The sequence below is a fragment of the Lissotriton vulgaris genome, chromosome 7, assembly GCF_964263255.1.
Source record: "Lissotriton vulgaris chromosome 7, aLisVul1.2, whole genome shotgun sequence".
Lineage (NCBI taxonomy): Eukaryota > Metazoa > Chordata > Amphibia > Caudata > Salamandridae > Lissotriton > Lissotriton vulgaris.
This window is the reverse complement of record NC_141695.1, coordinates 883274709-883297051: the sequence shown is the minus strand read 5'-3', so window position 1 is coordinate 883297051 and position 22343 is coordinate 883274709. Positions and strand designations below refer to the sequence as shown.

At 45.3% G+C, this 22343-nt stretch overlaps 1 protein-coding gene and 1 pseudogene across 2 annotated transcripts in view; one reads left to right on the top strand and one right to left on the bottom strand.

The window, feature by feature from the left end:
* The first annotated feature begins 661 nt into the window (after positions 1 to 661).
* GM2A (ganglioside GM2 activator) overlaps positions 662 to 22343 on the top strand; it is a 46437-nt gene continuing 24755 nt past the window's right edge. Inside the window, exons 1-2 of one of the 2 annotated variants that reach the window (XM_086931279.1) lie at positions 662 to 1089; positions 2659 to 2708. The gene's annotated coding sequence lies outside the window, so the exon portion shown is untranslated. The remainder of the gene's footprint in view (positions 1090 to 2658; positions 2709 to 22343) is intronic. The other variant, XM_086931278.1, reaches the window with a different exon arrangement.
* On the bottom strand, positions 4028 to 4731 carry LOC147702611 (SLC35A4 upstream open reading frame protein pseudogene; annotated as a pseudogene).

Genomic DNA, 22343 nt, shown 5'->3' with positions numbered 1-22343 from the left:
CCCTTATGGGCCAGGTGACAGGTACTTCCTGTCAGGCAGCCATATTGGGTGAGGACCTTTTGAATTTATGGGTAAATGCTGTGTCTAGAACATGGGTGCTCCTATGTGACTGTGACGTGGAAGACTATGACTCGGAGTAATGAACATTACCGGTAAGTAACTGAGTCAGCATTCTACGTCAACAATTCCAGTCTACGACACTCTTCTCCCTCCACTCCACTCTAGGATAGTCCATGCCACTATCTTTTAGCCATGCTGAACAGCAGCCACACAGGTGTACAACATGGCAAAAAACGCATTGCCAAAGCCAATAGCTCTTGTGTAGGTGATACCTATTAGCTTTGCCAATGCTTTTTTGTGGGGAAGTTCTGCTTCCCACAGAGACTGCACTGGATCGGCACAGGAAGCTGAACTCCAAGCGTGCACGCACATGTCAAGGCCTAGGAAAGGTATATACCTGAAAGCAAGTACAAAACAGCCAACCATGCTGTGAGAAACTGGGACATCTGATAATAAACCTTAATAACGGATTGAAGAAAACTAAAGACATACATGAAGAATATGCATGGAACAGAGCATTCAAGATGCTCCCAGCGTCCAGCAGAGGGCTCCCTTCCCTTCCACTGAGACGAGCAGTGAGTGGTGCTGCTGCTGCTTTCGTGTTGTTGCCGTCTAGGAAGCGTTCCATGAGGACGGAAGTTAATGCTCAGCTCCCGCACTAGCACGGGGAGTGCACTGGGCCGTGCACCGCTGTCAGCCTCTCCATCCCTTGAGCACGGGGCGCCGTGCCGCAGGAGCAGGGCGGTGCCTTTGTAGGCGGTGGGAGTTGTTCCATCAGAATGGGGGAAGTGCCACGGGCCACCCAAGGGGTGGGGCACACGTGATCTCTTATCAAGTGACCCCGGCAGTGCACGGACACAGGGCTTTTGTGTTCCATTTTTCCGGAGACCGGGCCAGCTTGTTATCAGCCTTGCACGGAGCGTCTGAGCCTGGGACACCCGGGCCCGGCAGTGATCCAAGGGACGGAGGTGCTGTATATAAGGGACGGAAATCAGAGCCCAGCACCCGGTGCCTTCCTATCCGCTGCAGGTAAGCGTGCTGCCACTGGAGCGCCGAGCCGGGTCCCTCTGCTGCCACGGGGAGGCCCCGCTGGCAGCATCAGTTAGTTCCCTTTGGTTAGTCATGAGACACCCTGCGGTCACTGACCCAAAGCTGCTGCTGAGACCACCCGCGGTGACCGTACCCCCCTTCCCACCCTTCAGATCCTCGTCTGCCCCTTACTCCATGCTCTTACTGGACCTGCCTGCAGTGATCGAAACTCCACTGTCACTTCGACGTCTTAGTATCTGCAGAATCTCTCCTGTTAGATGGACCCCTCTCCTCTGCCTGTAACGGACAGGCCCGGCTTTAGGGAGTTGCGACCGGTGTAGGCTCACCTCGCGCTGTCACGTTTGGTGAGGGTGAGGGGCAGGCGCTGTGTTTAGAATTACCTTTATGGGTTTAAAAGTACATGTTGCAGAATTCCTTGTGCGTCCTGTAGTTTTCAGGCGCCAATAAAAATGTTAAGATAATTGGTGATTAATGTTCCTGCTGGAGAGAGATCAACGTTTTGTCTAGTGGCAGTTTTGACTCATCCTAAAGTAGCTCAGAGAGTTCCTGTGCCTGCTACATAGATCCTGCAGATCACGGAACTGAGTGTGGATGGGCTATGAGTAGCGCTATAAAAACATAACATCTATGTTAGGGAAGGGAACTGTTGAGCGGGTGTGGTGAGGAAATTCGTGAAGGTGGGGAGCAAAAAGATTGTGGCACCTGGAGCCACCAGCCCTAAAGCCGGCCCTGTTCATGGAGCGGCCATCTGAGTGACTAGAACCACTAGTTATCTTTCTAACTCTTACCAACCCCCACTGCCTCTGAGCCCCTTGGTAGTCACAGGAGCACCTCTTGCCACTGTGCTGCCCTTGGTATCCCCGTGCCTTCATGGCTCCGTCGCATTGGGACCCCTGCGCGTCTCTTTCATCTTTTTTCTCACTTTCTCCAATTACCCTTTTTAGGTCTAGGTTTTTAGTACTGCTGCAAAAGAGAACTACGGGCTTTCGTTCCCTCCCTTTCAGCATCGGCTTTCTTTGACCGTCTCTTTTACATAGTTGCCTTGAGACTCAGTCAGTCATGTTTTGACTGAGCCTAGTGAATTATTTATTTCTCACCTATTGCTATTGGATGTTTCAGTGTATCCCTCTCCATTAACTCAAGGCCTTCCATTGAACTGCTTGAGGGACTTTACAATTATAGCCCTCTATCCATTCCTTCTTGCTCCCTCCCATGTGCCTTGCAGTAACATGCTAATGCTGTATACTTTAGCAATTAAGCCGAGCCCTGTTTGCTTTCGTTATTATGTCTCCTCGGGGCTGTGGCAAAGAACACACAGACACACCTTTACAAAAGTACGCTATAATGATGGGACAAGGCTAGGCTCTTACATTTAAATTGGCAGCTCCCCTATCTTTGCAAACTAATATACATGTGTAAAATGTTACGGGTTGAATAGTCACTTGTAATCCATCAAGATGACTTTCTACAAACGCTGTATAGATCTGCAAATTTATGCGATTTTATTGGTTTTTACAAAAATGTAAATGCATGTTTTAACCCTAACAGGAGGCAACAAGGCAACATTGACTGTCATTTGATTTTTCATTGAAAAAAAGGTAAATCGGCTATAAAATGCAATACTGTGTTGCTGAAATTACTGTTTAAGAACATTTTCAAAGGAAATAATGAAAGAAGATGATGGTACTGGACCTAGATAGTTACCTGCTTCATAGAGCTATAATGTGCGGCTGTTCCTTTAAAGGAGCATCCCATCATGCCCTGCTCTGGTGTTACTTCAGTTTTTTTGGTGGACCCTCAGGTTCCTGACATCATTTGTGATTAGGGTGACCAACTGGCATGGGTGTAAATTCAGGACGGTCAGTGTAAAAATTCAGGACAAAGGGTCAAAATTAAGGACGGAAGGTCACAATTCAGGACAAAAATGTGGGATAAAACATATGTTTTACAGACATATCAGAGGAGGTGGCACAATAATATTTAAGTAAGTAAATAGACACCCAAAGTAAATACAAGTCAAAATAAGTTTATATGAGGTTGAGACAATCGTGGACTCCACAGTTTTTCCAGTATGTGCGCAGCTTTGCAAAGCAACATTAGGCCTTTTCTGCAATCAAGATTTGTGCTAATGTAACAATAAACATGAAATAGTATTTTTTTATTTCTATTTTGAAATCGAAAACGCTGTTAGTTATTTTATTTTCTCCAGCATGGTGCCAAGACAAAAGTGGAATGCATTGCCTTAGTCCGATGCAGGAGAAGGCACACCACATGCTGTCACTAGTAAGTTCTCTACATAATTTGTTAAGCAGAGCAAGAAAGGAACATCACATTTTATAGCAAATTCAGACCTGTGGAACAATACACTTTGTTTGGTAAGCATGCAGATAGTGGTGATAATTCTGGGCCAACCTTAATACAGTCCGTCCTAAATCTTAAAGACTTCAAACTGAAGACCTCGAAATTCGACCCAAAACTTCAATGCTACAATAAAGTAAAGGCACCAAATCACTTGCAGAGTATAGAGCACGAGGGTTTCTTATTTGCAGCCTCTTACAGAACCATATTCTCAAGAAACTAGGCGACAGAAGATATGTTCCCAAACGAAAACACTGCAGCAGAGACCTCGTAGCATTGAGAAGCAGAGTACAAACCTGGCTGAAGTAGACCCACCTTCATCTGCTTTGCAATTCGGAGATTCTTTCAAATTTAAGAAAACGCTTCATCAACAACTTGACCTTTGGAAACCAGTTGAAGTAATGTACGCTTTCCATTATGAAAGATTTCTGCTGAAATAAAGCCACATTTTTCTTTATACATCAACTATTAAAATAGTACAACTTTATCTTAAGAGTCTTCAGGTCAGAAAAGGAAATCAAAAGGCTCCTTAGTTCCAGTATAGACCCCCAAACTAAGTCTAATTCGTAGTGTGTGAGCGGACCGGCTGAGTTGTCAAACACCTTTCTGAGTCAATTCTCTCATTAAGAAGGTGTGCACATATTTCATTGTGCAGGTGGTTTAAGGTTAGCAGCATGAGATCTGCAACAACTGGGGTGCTTTGCTCGTCTGGCCGCCCTTTCTTGAAAGAGCTAAGGTAATCACGGATAGTAGTTTGCTCGGCGTTCGGAACAGCATAGTTCTGAGCTGCATAGATCCCGGTGCAGGCACCAATAGCAAAACCTGGGACAGCTGAGGCTCGGAGCTAGGCCACCACATACCCCGCAAGGAAGCCCTTCAGAAATTGAGAACTTAGCAACAAGCCTTCCAGGGTCACGCCAGCTTGCACCTCCTCTTCCAACCGCTGCTGCAATCCTCCCAATTTATCGTTCAGAAAAGCCAGATTTTTCAGTTTTGCTGTAGAACCCTTGTCGTCAGCTATCTTCACCAGTAAATTGTTAGGCGCATGCTATCACTACAATTGGGCCCATTGTCATTCTATCGGTGCTAATCAGCTGTACTCTCAGAATGTCAATGGGCCACTCCACAGTCTGCGCGAGGTCCAGGAGGAGCCGCTGCAGGCAGCATCTACAGTTTGAAAGATAGGTGTGAGAGGCCCGAGTGAAAACTTTTCACTCGGGGGCCTCTCGTAGGGAAACCGCATACCTTACTGAAATCTCCCATTTCGATTTTAGTATGATGTCTGTAAGCACCGTCAGATTGGTAACGCTGGCATTCGGGCAATGCCAGAGGGGCCGGTGTCCGAGTGCTGCTGTAGGCCTCTTTTTTGAGAAGTCTGGGGTGGCCATTTGGGCGGTGTCTCGATTGTTCGAATACAACCAGCGGCCCAGTAGGTGTCTGAGTGGCCTTTCTAAAGACAAATGGGCGCTCATTACCTCCGTTTAGCAACAGGCAGAGGTGTCATCCCCTTTGCTCGCTGGCCGGCCCATTAATGTGTGCACATACTGAGTGGGGGCAGGGGGCCTGAGCAGAAGTGGACTAACTTGCTTCACCACTGTAAACTAACGCGTGCATTTTTTTTACCCCCCCCCCCTCCTAAAGTTTTCTTTATATGATTACGCCATAGCAGTGATTTGAAGAGTGATTATGCAAATGTCGGCCGATTTTATTTATTTATTTATTGCGTGCCCGGGCCGATTTTCAATCCCAATCCAACCCTGTCTGTAAGGCATCCGTAATTTAGGGACCTCAAATTACGGATGCCTTGTGACATCATACTAAAATAATGGACGGTCCGTGAAATTTACGGACAGTTGATCACCTTATATGTGATCACACTGATTCTGACACTGTGGAGGAGTGTGCAATGTTTAATACCTCACTGAAGATTGGTTAGGACTACAAGTAAGTACATTTTACTGCCCTTCATGGTATCTTCATTCATAATTAAAAATATTTAATACAGCATAAGTCCATCGCTCTGAGCAAATGCTGCACATCAGGATGCTAAAAATGACGACAGTAGGATCATTTGACAGAACAGGCTGCACAAAAACAGTTCTAACCAAAAGGCGGCCTGCTCTGGAGTCTAAATGCACAGAGTAATACTTGGTGAACGTATGAATGGATCTCCAAATCACTGCCCGGAGACTGTCTGAGATTAGAGCAACTCTTAGTATGTGTACAGTGACAGCTTATCACCGCATAGAATGGGAAGTGTGTTAAAATATCGACAGCCAAAATATTGCGGTACCGGAATATCGTGGCTAAAATACTCCGGAGAACAATATGGAGCAGCTAAGTGCACATATGTAAGTATAGATTTACTATTCTTAACTCCACAGCTACATACCTTGAAGATATATAATGTCAAAGTACCTATTTGTAAGTGGAGTTAAGTAAAGTAAAAACTTCCCATCTCCATATTTCAGCCATTAATTATTTTGCCAGAGTATTCTGGTGGCACATTATAGATTTTTATGTGCAAGTTGTATTAAGGTGAGATATCGCAGAATTAAATTTGGTTTATAGGCTGGTGCTCATTACCTTTCTATAACATAGGTTAATGAAGGAAACCATTCAAACTATGCAAATGGGCCCAAAAATGTCAAAGAGCTGTTTAGTCATTCTAAACGGCTCCTGTCCAGGTAGAAACTGAAGGCTCTCCTAACATCTAGCTTGTGCAGACATTTCTTCCTTGAGAGGAATGTTCTTAGGAAACTGTGCCCAGCAATAAAGTTTGATTAATGTTGAAGTCTGAGACCGCCTTGAGCAAGAAGAGAGATGGATGGTTGGCTGGGGTATAGAAGGTGACAGTAAAGTCTGGAAAACACACCTGACACCCATTCCAATGCTAAAAGAATAACCTTTACTTTCATTTACTTGATCAGAAGTGTTGAGATCAGTGGAAGTCGAGGAAAAACACAGAAAAAGTACCCTGGCCAGTTCATCAAACGAATCTGGTTGTTAAATCTGGAGTGGAGGTATAAGTGTTTCCTGATAAAGATATCTATTTGACGAACTCCCCAGTCAGAAAAGACATTGCGGTGCACTTTGCTATTCAGAAATCTCTTGAGGTATTTTTGAATTTTGAACTGCTGAGAACATCCACTTCCACGTTGTCCGCATGTAGAATTTGAACTGCAAGGATTTGCAGGTTCTTGACTATCAGTCATTTCTCATGCTCTATACCTGCAGGGACAGAGGGCCTGATTCAAAATTTCCGTTTCCCCTGGTGGAAGGACGGCCCGCCTGATTTCTAAATGACTGTCTAGCTGGCGGTCATTTATAAAGGGATTGGCTGAAACCGCCATCACGGCGATTCCCGTCAATGCATTTTGTTGTTTGCTGCAGGGCTGCATCAGAAGGATGCATCAATGCAGCAAACAATCTTTTTTTCATATCAAAAGTAAAATCCTCAAACTAAGTATTGCTCCCCTCACTATTGGAGGCTTCTCCTATGATGGGTGAAGCATTAGAATGTTTTTAGTGTTCCTTACCACCAGTTTTACCTGGCTGTAAGGAACAGTAAAAAATGACTACATGTCCGCCCAATTATATTGGGTGGGTGCACATGTAGCCATTGCTCCGACAACCCTTGCTCCCTAGTTTCATCGGAGAAGTTTGGCCACGGCGGAGATAGCATATTCTCCGCCATGGCCAAACTTAAGGGTGCCCGCAATTTAATTTGGTGGACAGACCACTATATTGACAGGGAGGGACCTTCTCACTGTTACAACAGTGTATCCCTACTCCATCAATATATATATCCGGCCCAGAGCTCTTCACTTTGTTCCTCATTGCTTATTAAGCTTGTACATGGTAGTTGTTTTGTCTGTCTGAATAAAGGCAGAATTAATTTTGATTAATAGAAGCAAAGCTTTAGGTGCTAGATACTCATCTCCGAGTTCCAGCAAGTTGCTCTTGCATAAAAATACCTTCCAGGACCAGGTGCATTGAATCTTGAAGAGATCCATGTGGGCTCCTCATTCCATTAGGGAAGTTTCCTTCACAATAGTCTGTAGCAGAAGTACCGGGTGGAAAAAACTCCATTTAAGCTGCTTAGTAACTGTGACTTCTGAAGAATCTGACCCCAGTTTCGCGTGGGAAGAAACCATCTTTTCCTTTCGAGTATTCAAGGTTGCTCTAAGGAAATGCATGATCTTTAACAGAGGTGTGTCAGTGTTGAAACGTTGTTGTGCAAACACAGCTGTTGCAGAAGAAAGGCTGTTTCTTATGTCTAGCACTGCTTTTTGGTAAGGAGCATCCTTTAATAGCTAAATATCTGTTAGAACTGGGGGTCTCTAGTTGGCAGAGGTAGGTACCACTGTCCAAATAGGGACCCTTGATTCTAGTCAGGGTAAGGAGGAAACCCTCTGAGATAACCCCTGCTCACCCTCTAGGTAGCTTGGCACGAGCAGTCAAGGCTATTCCAGAGGCAATGTGTAAAGTATTTGTACCCCTTCTCCCATCTGGGAAATGTCTCTTCATGAGACACAACAATAGAAACTGATTGTAAAGTTCAGGATAAGGAGTTTTTGTTTCTTTATAAAGTATTTGTACCAACACTCACAGTAACACAGTGAAAACACCACAAACTGACTCCACGACAGTTTAGAAAAATAAAGGTATTTAATCTAAACTACACAAGACCAAAACGACAAAAATCCAACATACACAGTTCAAGAATATGGTTTCAAAAGAGTTCTTAAGGTTGTAATGTAAGTTCTTTAAGTTGCGATAAAATAATCCACAGTTGCGTGAAAAGTTCACAGTTGCGTCACGTTTACTCACAGTACCTTTTAGTTGCGCCAAAGTTCCAAAAGCAGAAGCTGGTGCGGTGGAAAACAAGCGATGCGCTGCTCCTGAGACCCTGGGGAGGCGATGCGACAGCCCCGCTGCAGCAGCGGGCGTGTTGCGAAGAATCCGGTCTGTATGGGGAGGAAGGCCACTTGTATGGATTCCGGTGCGTAGGTTCCGTAGGAAGTTTGTTCTCGCAAAGGCACAATGAAAAGATCTTTGGAGGTGCGACGATCTCCGGGGCGACGATGCGCGGACCAGCGGTCTTCTTCTCTCTCGCAGCACCTCGACGCGATGGTTTCTGCGACGACACTCGCAGCGACGTGATGCGGTCCGCAAGCAAGCAGTGCGGCGATCTCACCCAGCGACGACAGGCTCTGCGACGACACTCCCAGCGATGTTAGGCTTCCCGCACCGATCGGGTGCGTCCCGCAAACGAAGGATGCGACGGCTCTGACAGCGGCCACAGGCACTGCGACGATCTCGCCCTTCGTAGCGGCGGGAAACTTCTCGCACTGTCGGGGATGCGCTCCGCAGCGAGCGATGCAATACTTTTCAATTGCAAAAGTCTCTCAAGCTTAGTTTCAAGCTTCCCAGCACAGGTACAACTTACAGAGGCCCCACAACTAGATCAAGCACTCTAGGAAGGACAGAACTCTCTCAGTAGAGTTCAGGGAAGTTGGGGGTGAAGTCCTTTTGTTCCTGGGACTTCAGAACAGGAGCCAGCTCTTCTCAGGCCCTTGGAGATTCCTTCAAGACAGGGGACATAGCACAACAGAAAAGTCCTTGCCCTCTCCTTGGCAGCAAAGCAACAGGTCAGTCCAGCAGATCAACAGCAGGACAGTCTTCCTTCTTCAGATTCAGCTTTCTCCTTGGCAGAGGTTCCTTCTTGATTCCAGGATGATCTAATTTTCTGTTGTCAGGGGTCCTGTACTTATACCCCTAAAAGTCTTTGTTCTCTTTGTGCATGTGGGCCCTGAGCCCGGTCTGAACCAGTTCTGGGTGTTTCTTGAGTACTTTCTTTTCCTGGCTTCTCCTTTCCTTTCAGAATGAGGGGCAGGGTCGTCAGACGCCCAGCAGGAGGTGGAGCCAGCATTGTGGCAGGCAGGCACAGCCCTATTCAGGCCCAGGTGCTAACTCCTCCCACCACTCAGGTTGCAAATGCAGTCATTCAGCCTAGGGCTGAGTCAGCCAGCCTCGTGGGGAATCCCCAGCCCCTGTCACTCTCAAACCAGACAGTCAATACACAAACAGGCCAAGGCACACAGAAGGGTCAGACAAGAGAACAGCAACTTTCTAAAAGTGCTGTTCTCAAACACAGGATTAAAAAAAAACCTTTCCTAAAAGATGAGTTATTAAATTCTGAGTTCAGGGATACTAGATACTTATGTCCTATCTTGTTCCTATGGGAAGAAATACTGGAAGCCACTGTAGCCAGCATCCCCCATGTTAATCTATGGAGCAAGATAGCCTTACAATAATGAAAGACGAAAATGGCTGTAATTCACTACCAGAGCATGTCACCTGCACTAGTACATGCTCTACCTTTTACATACACTGCACCCTGCCCAGGGGGGTACCTTGGGCCTTCCATAGGGGTGGCTAATGTGCACGAAAAGGGAAGGGTTAGGCCTGATCAGTGGGGACACTGACCAGGAGGACATGGCAATTCCTAGACTGCACAAAGGCACTGCAGTGCCAGGCCCGAGACACCATTTTAGGGCTACTCGTGTGGGTGGCACAATCGGTGCTGCAGGCCCACTAGTAGCATTTGTCATCACCAGCCCTGGCACACCCAGTGCACTTTACTAGGGACTTCTTGGTGATACAAATATGCCAATCATGTATATCCAATCACAATAACAATTTACACAGAGAGCATATGCACTTTAGCACTGATCAGCAGTGGTAAAGTGCGCAGAGTCCTATTGCCAACATCCACGGGTTAGGAAAAATAAGGGAGGAAGAAGCAAAAAGTTTGGGGATGACCCTGCAAGAAGGGCGAGTTCCAACAATATCTAATTATGGTTAGTTGAAAATATTTTTATTCCTTAGATGGGCTTCATTTGGAGAAGGCTCAATGGGCAGATTCCAGGCCAAAAGGTAGAGCTTTTTTACAGAAGTGATCTTTTTCCTAGAGCAAATTGTATAAACATCTGTTTTTTTCTGTGTCACTGGATTGCAAAAATCTACATCTTGGAGATGGGTGACATACATCGTAGACAATATCCTTGGAGGAATTGCTGATAGATTTGCTAAAGAGCCAGCTCTCGAAACATCCCATGTAAAGCTCTTTAAAGCAAAGCGCGGAGAATGGCAATTCACAACCTGGTTGGAGCTTTCAACAGCCACACTAATTATTTGACTGGAATCTAAAAGACCTTCTTTCAGTTCTTCTTGAAAATTATTTGTGTTATCACTAGGGAAGTTTGCCACATTTCTGCATAGACTCGCAGTGACCGGCCCAGGAATGCCAATGCAGGTGCATGCTTCAGTGGCAGAAGAGCTACACTCTTCCATGTGTCAAAAGCAGGAGGAACTAAGAATTGAGTACTTGAGTGCTTCTTCCTCACAGTGTTACCTATGGCCGAGTCAGGTGTGCATCCACTCATCAGAAAGAAATGTATACCCTGACGATTTATACTTCTTCGAGACATGCGTAATAGCAGATTACAAGGAATACTTCAGTTGCGGGTTTGGTGAGACTCATTGGAAACAACATTTGCTCAGATGCAGTTCGGTATTGGAGTTTCTTGCAAACAACCGGTGTTATAGATTGAAGGGTTGCCATGGAGATGTTCAGATTTGCTGGACATACTTCTACAACACCATAGGGTGTCATTAATTAATGACAACGCCGAAAGAGGAGTCCAAGCAAGTGTTGCACAATAAGCTCCCAAGTCATTTGTGTTTATATCCATTGTATCACAATCTGGTGTGACTTCCAGTTGAGAGGAGTGAACCTCTATGTGTACAACTATGCCTTGGAGTACATATTTTTTCTCTGAGGCTGGGCTCACCAATGTAATGGTATTTTGTTGAGTTTAAAATTTGGCTTATTTTTTCAACATTGATGAGAAGAGGTGGACCATATTCAACCTGAGTGTGCCTTTGGACAGACAATATTACCGTGTTTTTGTCAGATCCCTGTTAAATCATGTATGATACCCTGGCAATATTCTAGGTAGGCCCTCTCTAACACCAGCATTATTGGTTCAACTCTCTCGAGCCCTAGGTTCATATTGCATTCCCTTGTCTATCAAAGGATCTTCTTTCAGGAGGAATCAGAACCCCCCCCCCCCCCCCCCCCCCCCCCAAATTTAGCATTGCCTTTCTTGATCACATCTAAATATTCAAAGTGCACCGTGTCCTTTTGAAAATCTCTTAGAATGTACACTACTGCGTAATATGATGCAGATATCCAGCTCTCAATTTTAACTGGTATTCTAATACCAACAGCCACTTCACTCTCTTCCTGCCTCCACCCCCCCCGCATCAACGGATCACCTCTGCTGTAGGGTGAGAATGTCTATAAAGTCCCCTGGCCATATTATTTCATGACCAGTGGTAAATCTCATCCCAGGGCACTGTGTGTTTTCCTTTTCGCGTGTTTGTGTCTGCTGCATCACTGGCTAGCATGTGCTCGCACGTTCTTCCCCTTTCCACTTCTCAGTTTGTGTCCCAGAGGAGCAGTTTTTTTTCTTTACACACCGGTCAAAAGTATGTCTGATTTTTGTGCTGGCTCCACCTCGTGCCTGCTATGTCTATTGTTCCTGCTGTACATTCAGCCATTATTGAATTCTTACATCCATTTCATATCCTTGTCTTCCTTTCCTTTATTCTAATTCTGTCGTTGTCCAATGTGTAAAAACTACACTTTTTGGTATTGCGCTTTGTCCTTGCCCGCATCCCTTCCCCACCCTCACAGCACACCTTCACATATTCACCTTTATCTCCAAATCCCGGAGTCCCGGCACATGCTTCCCGCCATGTCTTCTTTTCCTCGTGCACTACGGTGCCCTCTGTCATCAGCATGCCTTGCCTTCCTGACCTACCTACAATGTACTGCATCACTTTCAACATCCTCTTTTTTCATGGATCAATAACTGGTTCAGAGTCCATCATTTTTCACCTGCCGTCCTAGGGTACCTTAACAAGGCACACTGACTTCATTCTGCTCTGTTAATGTCTCAGAGGCACCCGCTCACTAGTTCTGCCCTGCATGTATATATATATATGTTTATTATACAGTCCTGAATAGATCAGGGTGTCTCTCCATCTCACCCGGCTACGGCGCAGGTAAGTAGAGCACCGCTCTCACCGTCGGTACTCCAAACGTCCCTCTGGGCCGTCCTTCCAAAGACGGCCCAGAGGGACGTTTGGAGAACCGACGGTGAGAGCGGTGCTCTACTTACCTGCGCCGTAGCCGGGTGAGATGGAGCTTTTGTCTCCTACCACATAGCTAGGAGAATGATTACACCTAGGACTTCCAGGTGATATATTCTTCTTTATTATATTTAATTTATTCACTGAATGAGCAGTAGCGGCATCGGTCCTGAAGAAAGCAGCGGACACCTGCTAGGGTCCAGTAAGTCTGCAGAAACATGTTGACCTTAAAAACATAGTAGACATTTATTTAAACTACTATGTCACACTGGTTTTATTGATTTGGAAGAAGAAAGGTACCGATGAAAACTTTTTCCTTTCTCTCTCCAATTTTAAATCACACTTCTTTTTTTGCACTTATACTCTCGCACTGCTTAACGGTTGTCACCACATGTCCTTACATTTTCGGACTCACTGGGACACACACATTGTTTAAATAAAAAAATGTCTTTGACAATGGTTGGTAACATCTCCTTCCTGGTGTGAAGGATCCCAGATGATGACAAGGGCGTTCCCGGTCGACAGCTGATGGGTATCTTTCACATTCAGAAAGTACCTGTGTGACCGTCAGTGTCACATTTTTTTCACATATATATAATCTGTCTATATGTATGTTTACATCTGAACATTCTTCTGCAGGTCAGTCATTTAGTTAGTCAACAGTCTACTTCTTGTTTGAGACCCACAGCTACCTTATGTATTGATAAATTGTCCTTATTGGGGGTTGTAGCTGTGTAGGTCGTTAAACATCCCCTTGGACCCTCCCATCACCGTTCGTCTAATGCATTATTTTTAGTCCCTATTTGATTTGTCCTGTGCATATGATGTTAAGGTATATGTTACTGATTGTGCTGGTGAGCCAAAAAACTTCCAAATGTCCTTAGAGGAAAAATAAACAAAAATGCAAAAGTAAATTAAAACAGAAAGCAAACAAATTAACAAAAAATAAATTATTACATCAAAACTCTTCACAAACAGTCTAACCCTAGTTCTCTAGCTTTACTTATTAAAGACAGACTAAATATAGCCCCATTCCCATTACTGTCTCATCAGACTTCCTCCTCCCCAGTCCATACGTTTGAATGAGTTCCTCACTCCTCGACAGATCTCTTGAGCTGCTCCCAACAGAGACCTTTTTAGGTTTCGCCTGGCGTCCGCTGCGCAGCAGCGTTCGCGCAGGCGAAATCTTATGTTAGAACAGTACGGGGGCTGTGTCCCGCCTGCTCTTCCATTGGCTAACTCCATAAATGGAGGCTAGCCATTGGAAGAGAGATCTGTCCGTCATTGCCGGAGCAGATTTGCGGGCGTTCCGGCGATTTTTTTTTTTTTTTTTTTGTTTTTGGTTTTTTTTTTTCGCTCTCCGCCCCTTTGTGACGTCATTCAGGCGGTGGGCGGATTTTTTTTTTTTTTTGTCTCGGCATGTTTTAGTCATTTTCAACGTGTTTTGCAGGGGTGGGTTGCAGTCACCGGATCGCAATTCGACACCACGTTTTTGAACGTTTTCTCAGAATCCACTTTTGCCCCGTATGCTGCATACACTGTGGAAGTGATATTTTAAATGATGCCACATTTTTGAGCGTCATTTCACACAAGGGCTCCACCACATGTCTCAAACAGTAATCATGAGCAACCACACAAAAGGCTGTATTAGGGGATTCTAGTTCCTAGACTGAGTGAACTAAACAGAGGCTCAGGAACTTGTCGGGTCTCTCCACTTTCGTTTCTACTGTTCTTGGTGCATTACGATGTGTGACACTTACTTTTTGAGATAACCCGTAGATAGGCACGCATATGACCACGCGATCGCTTGATGTGGTTTCACGTTATATCTATTCAGAATTATTAAGAGTGAAGTATAGATGTTTGCTAACATTGTTCACCTTATCCGTTTCCGCCGAGTTCGAGCGCTCAATGCGGAAGTTGAATTTACGGTCTAGTTGAAATCTGTGTCCATGTGCATATAACGCATGCGCGGTATACACACTTCCGCAATAGCATTCAGGAGAGAAGGACGACGCCGGATTCGCGGCTGGGGCACACAGGAGGTACGTGCATGCAGGTCTAAGCCAGCATAGTAGCGTTCATTCGCAGTTTCATGGGTAGTGCAGATTACTGATTTTATAATTTGCACATTACAGGCAATTACAGCGGATTTAACGATTAAATAAAACCGGAATAATGACAGAACTGATTGCCTAAAGACTGAGTAAGTGTCTGGGATAAGAGGGCGGTATACGTTGATGGAGGCACGAGAGATATGTAGTGGATTGGGTTTTTGATTGTAATTACAGCCACACAAATTGGTAGAGAATACGTGACTCCTGCTCTGCCCCAGACTATTCTACGGCCGGGCCTAAGTCCTGTTATTATACAGGTGAGTAATGTTTCTTTGGGAATATAAGGTGTCTACTACACGGACCGTATATTCGCATTTGTAAATGGGTATTGTCTATATGTGTTCGGCTCCCAGTGGACGTTAGACCCTGTGTGAAAGATTTTCATTTAATTGCGGATAGCGCACGACCAGTGGCGGTGCCCAGAATTGCTAAGCAGAGTATGATACCGAGTGTTCTACATTCAACAGACCCCATTCCCTAAAACCTTCCACCCAACACGATAGTCAAAGAGTGGCCCTGCAGCAGCAGTCTTGTGTCTCATTATAAAAAGCAGTGTGTTAACGTGACAGGAGCAGTGGAGACGTAGGGTTCAGGGTTTGCGCGGCTCCCATAAGGTGAAAGGAGTAGTGGAGACGTCCTGATTGGGAGAGCACCTGCATGCCTGTCATCCTTCACAGCAGCACTTACTACCACGTCTGCCCCAGTGGAGGCAGGCTTTGAATATCAAATTAAATTGCAAATTGAGGTGCAGGTGTGCTGCTGATTGTGAAATGCCAAACCGCAGTTTAAATTACCCTTCTCGCTACTTTTGCATGTTCGTGATTTGAGGCTCAGCCGCCGTCTCTGGAAGACGCTCTGCCAGAGGGGACAGCTTTAGACCCTATTGAGTGAAAGATGGGGAGCTGTGTGAACCCTCACAGTGAGAGATGGGGGAGCTATGTGACCCCTCACAGTGAGAGATGAGGAGTGATGTGAACCCTTGCAGTGAGAGATGGGGGGGGGGGGTGATGTGAACCCTCACACTGAGAGATGAGAAGTGATGTGAACCACCACATACACACCACATCCACCACCACATCCACCACAGCCACATCCACCACATCAACCACAGCCACATCCACCACCACATCCTCATCCACCATATCCACCACCATATCCACCACCACCACATCCACCACCAGATCCACCACATCCGTGTGTGTGTGTGTGGCTCTGTGTGTGTGGCTCTCTTTGTGTGGGTGCGAATGCAATAGGTCTCACATTTGCGAGAGATTAAGCTATTGGCATTGTAAATGACAATGCCATTTATTTTTTTATCATTAAACCACGACTTCCTTTAGAGTTATAGCATTCCACTACAAATAATTTCCTGGTTTTTAGGTCGCAGCCTACCAGTCAGCACAGCTGTGTGGTATGCGAAAGACATCTTTGGGAATTTCACAAATTTGAACTGGGAATTTTTTTTGCCTGGTACTTGCCATTGGCTCTGTGGTTTGTAACTCACGTTTTCTTTCTTCTCATTTGCCGGCTTAAGCTCCGAAGTTTCACTTTCTCCTTCCCATGCTAACACCTTATTTACCAATATTCTTCCAAGATCTACCTTTCTGTAAACAGGCCTGTAAATCTTGTTCTTATCTCGTCACATTTGCTGTGCGTTCAAAGACCGAGGTCAAATGTCAAGCTGTGTCTTCCTGCTTTCCCCTGACTTCAAAGTGAGAACGTTTATAGGAGAGAGTAATGTAGTTTAGTCTCTGCGTGGAGCCCACTGGTGCCCCTCTAATACTCCATTTACGAGGCTGTAACATAATCCTTACACATGATGTAACTTGCGGATAACAGAGTTTTAGGCCGAGCCTGGGCAGTGCATGTGCTGCTCTGCGAGGTATGCTGTATTCGGCATGCGGGCTATCGGGCACTTTGGACACGCCTACCACTTTTGGTTGGTTAGATGGCCTGTTTTGTAAAATTCCTTTTCTATGGTTGGTTAATAGTGTGCATCTGTTTCTCTTGTCCACTTACTATCTTATTCTTCCCCCGCTCCCTCCACACCCCCCTCCACCTTATGTCCAGGGAGTGGGTGTAACTGGCGCTCTTGTACCAGGCAGGTGCAATGCACTAAGACCTTAAAGCATGGTCCGTCTCATTGACACTTGTGTGCTTTTGGGTTTTATGTGGTCACCATCTGCTGAATAATCTACAGATTAAACTCTTCTTTCACTGCTTTATAATTTATACTGTCAAATGCTGCCTGGTGTTCTTAACCTCATCCAGTAGCTGATCCTAGAGGGAGTGCGGTGCGGTGGGGCGGGGTGCGGGAGGGACAGGGTGTGGGGTAGTAAAGTCTGGCATACTGCCATTCGGAGTTAGATAAAGAAATAATACAAATTAAATTGCTCAGCACTGCAACGCCAAATGTGTTGCAGCGCGCAATTTAAGTTGTTTTATTTCTTTCTTTACCTATCTCCGATCGGCCGGTTGCCGAAGTATACCCCCCATCATGCCCCTCCACCGCCCCGCCGCCCGCAGCACTCCGTCCAGGATCCGCTACTGACCTCATCCCTAGGCTCTGGTGGCCTATGTGGTTACTTTTCCGAAAACAAGGGCGCATGCAGAGTCCACTGCGGTGTTATGGCGTCTCGCTTCGTCACATGCTGTAATGTCATTTGCAGCTCCATCTGAGGCGATAAGTACTTCCTGAAGCTACCCAGAATCCTGCAGCTGTATCTATGGGTTTGTAGAGGTGAAGGTTTTTCGATGCTGCCTTGCTAGGGCCAGGCCCCTGGGTGCTTTACACTTTCTCTTCCTGCCAGGTATTTTACAGCTTATCGCTTTGCCTCCAGTGCCTTTTACTCTCACGCGCCCATGAATTTTGGAGTTACATGGCCTGGCCATGTTTGCATTGTAATGTCACCTGATTCTGAATGTTTTTCAGCTTTCTCTCTGGGCTTAGGGTATTTTCTAGTGTTTCCTGCTGCCATGCGTTCTTCAGCTTTGTTTCAGAGCTCCTCTTACTGTCTCCTGCTACTGTTGCCCAGGTCTGCAAAGTGTTCCTCCTCTTGGTTGTTTGAGTAGAGTCCTTTCTTTCTTGACCCTTTACGTTCTTGTCTCTCTCTAATAGGTTGCTACTGGTAGCCCACTTTCTGGTGGGCTGAATCTTGTTTCATTGGCAGTTCATCATCGGAGTGCGCATCAGTTTCAAGTGCTATTGACCATCTCAGAAGAGAGGGCAAAGAGGGAGTTGGCATAGAGATGCACTCTTACAAACAAGATCAAGTGCCTCGAATGTTCGTATAGGATATTGTGCACTACTGCAATCTTCTATACATGAGTTCCAGGTAGACTTCACTTTCATGGCTCTCAACTGAATCCCTTTCACTAGTGATATACAACTCACTAGGTCCAAAAACACAATATTGAAGCTCTTTCGTTTACTCACCTAGAGTTTTAATGCTTTATATTAATAACAGAAATATCTGGTGCCGTTCTGATGAAAACTTTCAGTCCAAAGAATCCAAAATGCAGCAGCTTCACTGGGTGAAAGCAAGTCAAAGTGGCATCTTGTATCGCATTTGACGGTGGAGACCCAAGGATCCTGTTAGTCCCCTATTGTTCAAGAAAATGAGATAGCCTGTTTGGCGGGTGTGCCAGCTGCTATAGGAAATTCCAGCCACTGCATAATTTTCTTTTTATCTGTAGAGAGATTTGTTTAGCTATCTAGCTCTTTGAATTTATGTACTACAGCCCCAGTAATCCTGTTTTGGTTCTGGAGTAGCATGCTACCCGTCGAAAAGTGCTTCAACTCCTCATCAGGGATACCAAGCATTATGTAAATTCAAACCCTTCTCTCTTCTATCCTTCCACTATCCTTTTTCAATCTGAATAACAGACTAAAATGTCCACCGCTCAAATTAATGTAATATATCCCTATACTAATTCACCACTAATCCTTTTAGGGTTCCAGAGTAGAATGCAACTCGCCAAAAAGAGGCCCAACATCTATATCTGGGTAGCAAGCGCTATGTAAATTCGAACCCTTCTCTCTTCTATCCCTCCACTATCCTTTTCCAATACAAATAACAAACTTGCATGTCCACTGCTCAAATGAATTTCATAGTCCCCTATACTAATATCCCCACTAATCCTGGTTGGGTTCCGGAGTAGCATGCTACCTGCCAAAAAAGCGCTTCAACACGTCATCAGGGGTAGCAAGCGCTATATAAATGCAAACCCTTCCCTCATCTCTCCCTCCACCTATTCTTTTCAATCCAAAAAACAGACTAACTTGTCTACCGCTCAAATTCATTTCATATTTCCCTATTCTAATTCACCACAAATCCTCTTTAGGTTCCGGTGTAGCGGGCTACTTGCTGAAAAAGTGCTTTAAAACCCCAATGGGGTAGTAAACGCTATATAAATGCAATTAAAATTACGATATAGTTTGTCACCGTTTTACATTGATCACATATTCGGACTGTTATTTTGTTCACCTGTACTGTGTGTTTACTTTTTCACACTGAATACATTCATAAACATTTTTGTCCCTTTATTCGTTGGCTGAACCATTTGGAATTGTTTATTCTTTTTTTTTTTTAAATGATAGCTGGATAGACATTGTTGCTTTGATAGATAATCATTGTGTGCCTGTAAAAGAAAGTAAGAACAAGCATTTGCAATGCAATAGCTCTCGCACTAGTGACAATTGGAGCTATTGGCGTAGCAATATTATTTGCAACCTAATAGTCAAACTTTCAGTGATGCATTGCAAATGCTTGTTGTTTTTTTAGGCATGGAGAGATAAGTGACTTGCCCAGAATCGCAGGATGTTGCAGCAGTGCCGTTTCTGCTTTTTTAAAATCATGTAATGCTTTTCAAAGAAAGAGTTTCCCTGCCCTTTGTTCACTAGAGTGTAGCGATGCATGAGTCTACACATGGATAAATGAAGCCCAGTTCTCTTGAACTGGTGTGCTACTGTCCACCTCACTAATATTACTGGGACAGATATAGGCTTGTGAGTTAATACGTTCAGCAGTAATGAGACTGCAAGTACTCCCATTGACATTCCCAATGTGCCAACTTTCCTAATACTTCTTTCTTAAAGCTCACAGGTCACAATCACACATAAAGTGACACACAATGATGGGGAAATTGGGGGGAACAATCATGAGTTTGTTGGACACTTGTCAGCGCCTCCCAATACCTGCACACACACAGTGGAAGCTGCCACTGCTCTAGATTCTAGCTAAAAAAGAATGCAGCACTGCACCCCTTAGATTACAATGGCCTATTAAAAGCTTTGTTCTTTGCAAACAAAAAAGTAATGGTTCAACCCTCATAGTAGTGTTCAGATAGGGTTAGGCACACTTCCACACAAGGCTAACTGGTGGTTAGGAAGTCAGGATGCTCTGAAAAGTTTCACCCAGGTTCCTCATCGTAACTGTGGATTATTGGATCACCACTGGATCCCCTACTTAAAAGAAAAGACTGTATGGGCTGACTGTAGCAGTAGACAGAAATGAGTGCTGCCTGCATTGATGCCAGCTCTTCTTGATCCATTGCTGACGGCTCGCCAGATATTTGTCAGACATGTTGCTATCCACCAAGGCTAGATGCTGGTCAGGAAGAATCTGTAAATTATCAAGAAAATGTACATTTAAGGAATAGGGGAGACAAAGCTGGCTGGGCCAGTGAGTATACATAAATATTAAATGGTAGGGCAGAGCAAGCAAACACCTAAGGAACCCCTAACGTCAGGCCAGTTTTAAGAAATTCAACTAGTTTAACATTTTGAAATCCATCCTGAAATAAGGACTGAATCCAGTACAGAATATTTCTGGGATGGCCATGAAATGCTCCCAAGTGCCTCCACATATCAGTATGTGTGTAACTCCATCCTTGGGTTTTCAAGTGGGTTGTGCACCTTTCCTTTAATTCTCTCAGTTGGAAATTAAGGTAGGATGTACCAAAGTCTTTACTATTTTTCTTGCGAGCATGCGCCGGCACCTGTTTGAACTCGAGGTCTTCTTTCACTACCACATGATTTGCTGTGCTGGCAGTGCTTTGAAGTGGAAGGACTTCTTGAGGCTTTTACACTATCCAGAATCCTTCATGTCCTTACCGAGCTTAGCCATTGTGAATTACCACAGGCATGTCTGTGGCATGTCTCAGGACCTTCAGTAATGACAATGGCTCCAATCGATGTACCTAGAGGGGTTTTGGTTTAACAATAATTTTGGTATTTGTAGGCAATGTTCCGCGAGGGGAGTTCATGCCTTGCATGGCCCTATCTTGGAAAGACTTCATAGCATAGGTACATTTTCTGAAGCTTGTCTATTGTTTCAACATACTTGTCTTTGGTTGTGGGTTCAGTAATCTCCTCATTCATGTTAAAATGATATCAGTATTTTTTTAGGTTTCGTCTGGGCCGGAGCACTAGCTCCGCCCAGGCGAAATCTTATGTCTACAGTGTGGGGCTTAGTCCCGCCTCTGTCTTCCATTGGCTAGCTCCATAAATGGAGGCTAGCCATTGGAAGAGATTGGCTGTCAGTAACTATTTCCCCGTCGGAACGCGATTCGGGGGCGTTTCGGTGTCTTTTTTTAAGTCCCGTCCTCCTCTCCTCTTCCCATTGCTGGAATTTTACCTTCCAGCCAATGGGAAGGGGAGAGCACGAAAAACACGCCCCCCCGAATCCCAAAATGATCTTGTGTTTGTATTCCTTTCCATGCACTTCGTTGCTTGTTTTTGTGTGTCATGCCTCTCTCTGCCTTTACTTAAACAGTTTTCTATTGCCTTCTATCTCCTGATTCGTGTTGTTTTACTGCAGCACGGCTCTGCTCGGTGAACAAAGCTTTCTCGTTTCTTCCCTCTGCTGTTCTCTGGTTAGTATTGCTGTTTCGTGGTTGGTGGGACATGCCTGTCCTGCCACTTACACACTTTTCATCTCCCTGTCACCGTGGGGGCATTTTGTTGCAGTTTCCTCCTCTGTGTGTGTGCGGTTTCATGCTGCTTCCTGTGCCAGGCGTCTGCAGTGACACAGTGCTGCCTCGGTGCTGTTTACCGCTGGAGGCGGCATTTTCTCAGCACCCTGTCCCCCACCCCCGGCGGACCAGGGCACCTGGTCCGCCGGGGGTGCGAGGACAGTGCAGGGGGGGGCTGCCCCTGATACCCTTACCTGACCCCCCCCCCCCCAATATTGTAAATGTGGGCGCCCAACCGTCTCACACATGTAACCTCGCGCCTCCGCGGCTGCTATTTTCAATTAGGGGCCATGGGAATTAAAATAACCTCCCTGTTGTAAACAGACCCTACAAACCCAGGGCACTAATAGAGTTTGAAAGCCAAACAGCTGAATAGTACCAGCTAGCTGCACTCTGATTGGCGAGGGCTGACCAGGAATGTTTACAGCCAGGAAAGGATAGATGCCTTGTTACGGACAGGCTACGCTGCTCTGCCTGCAAACACGTGCCTGCGAGCAAGCACGTCATTCTAATGAAGAACTTGAGACAGGCTGCGGAACACAATATCTCTTTCATCTG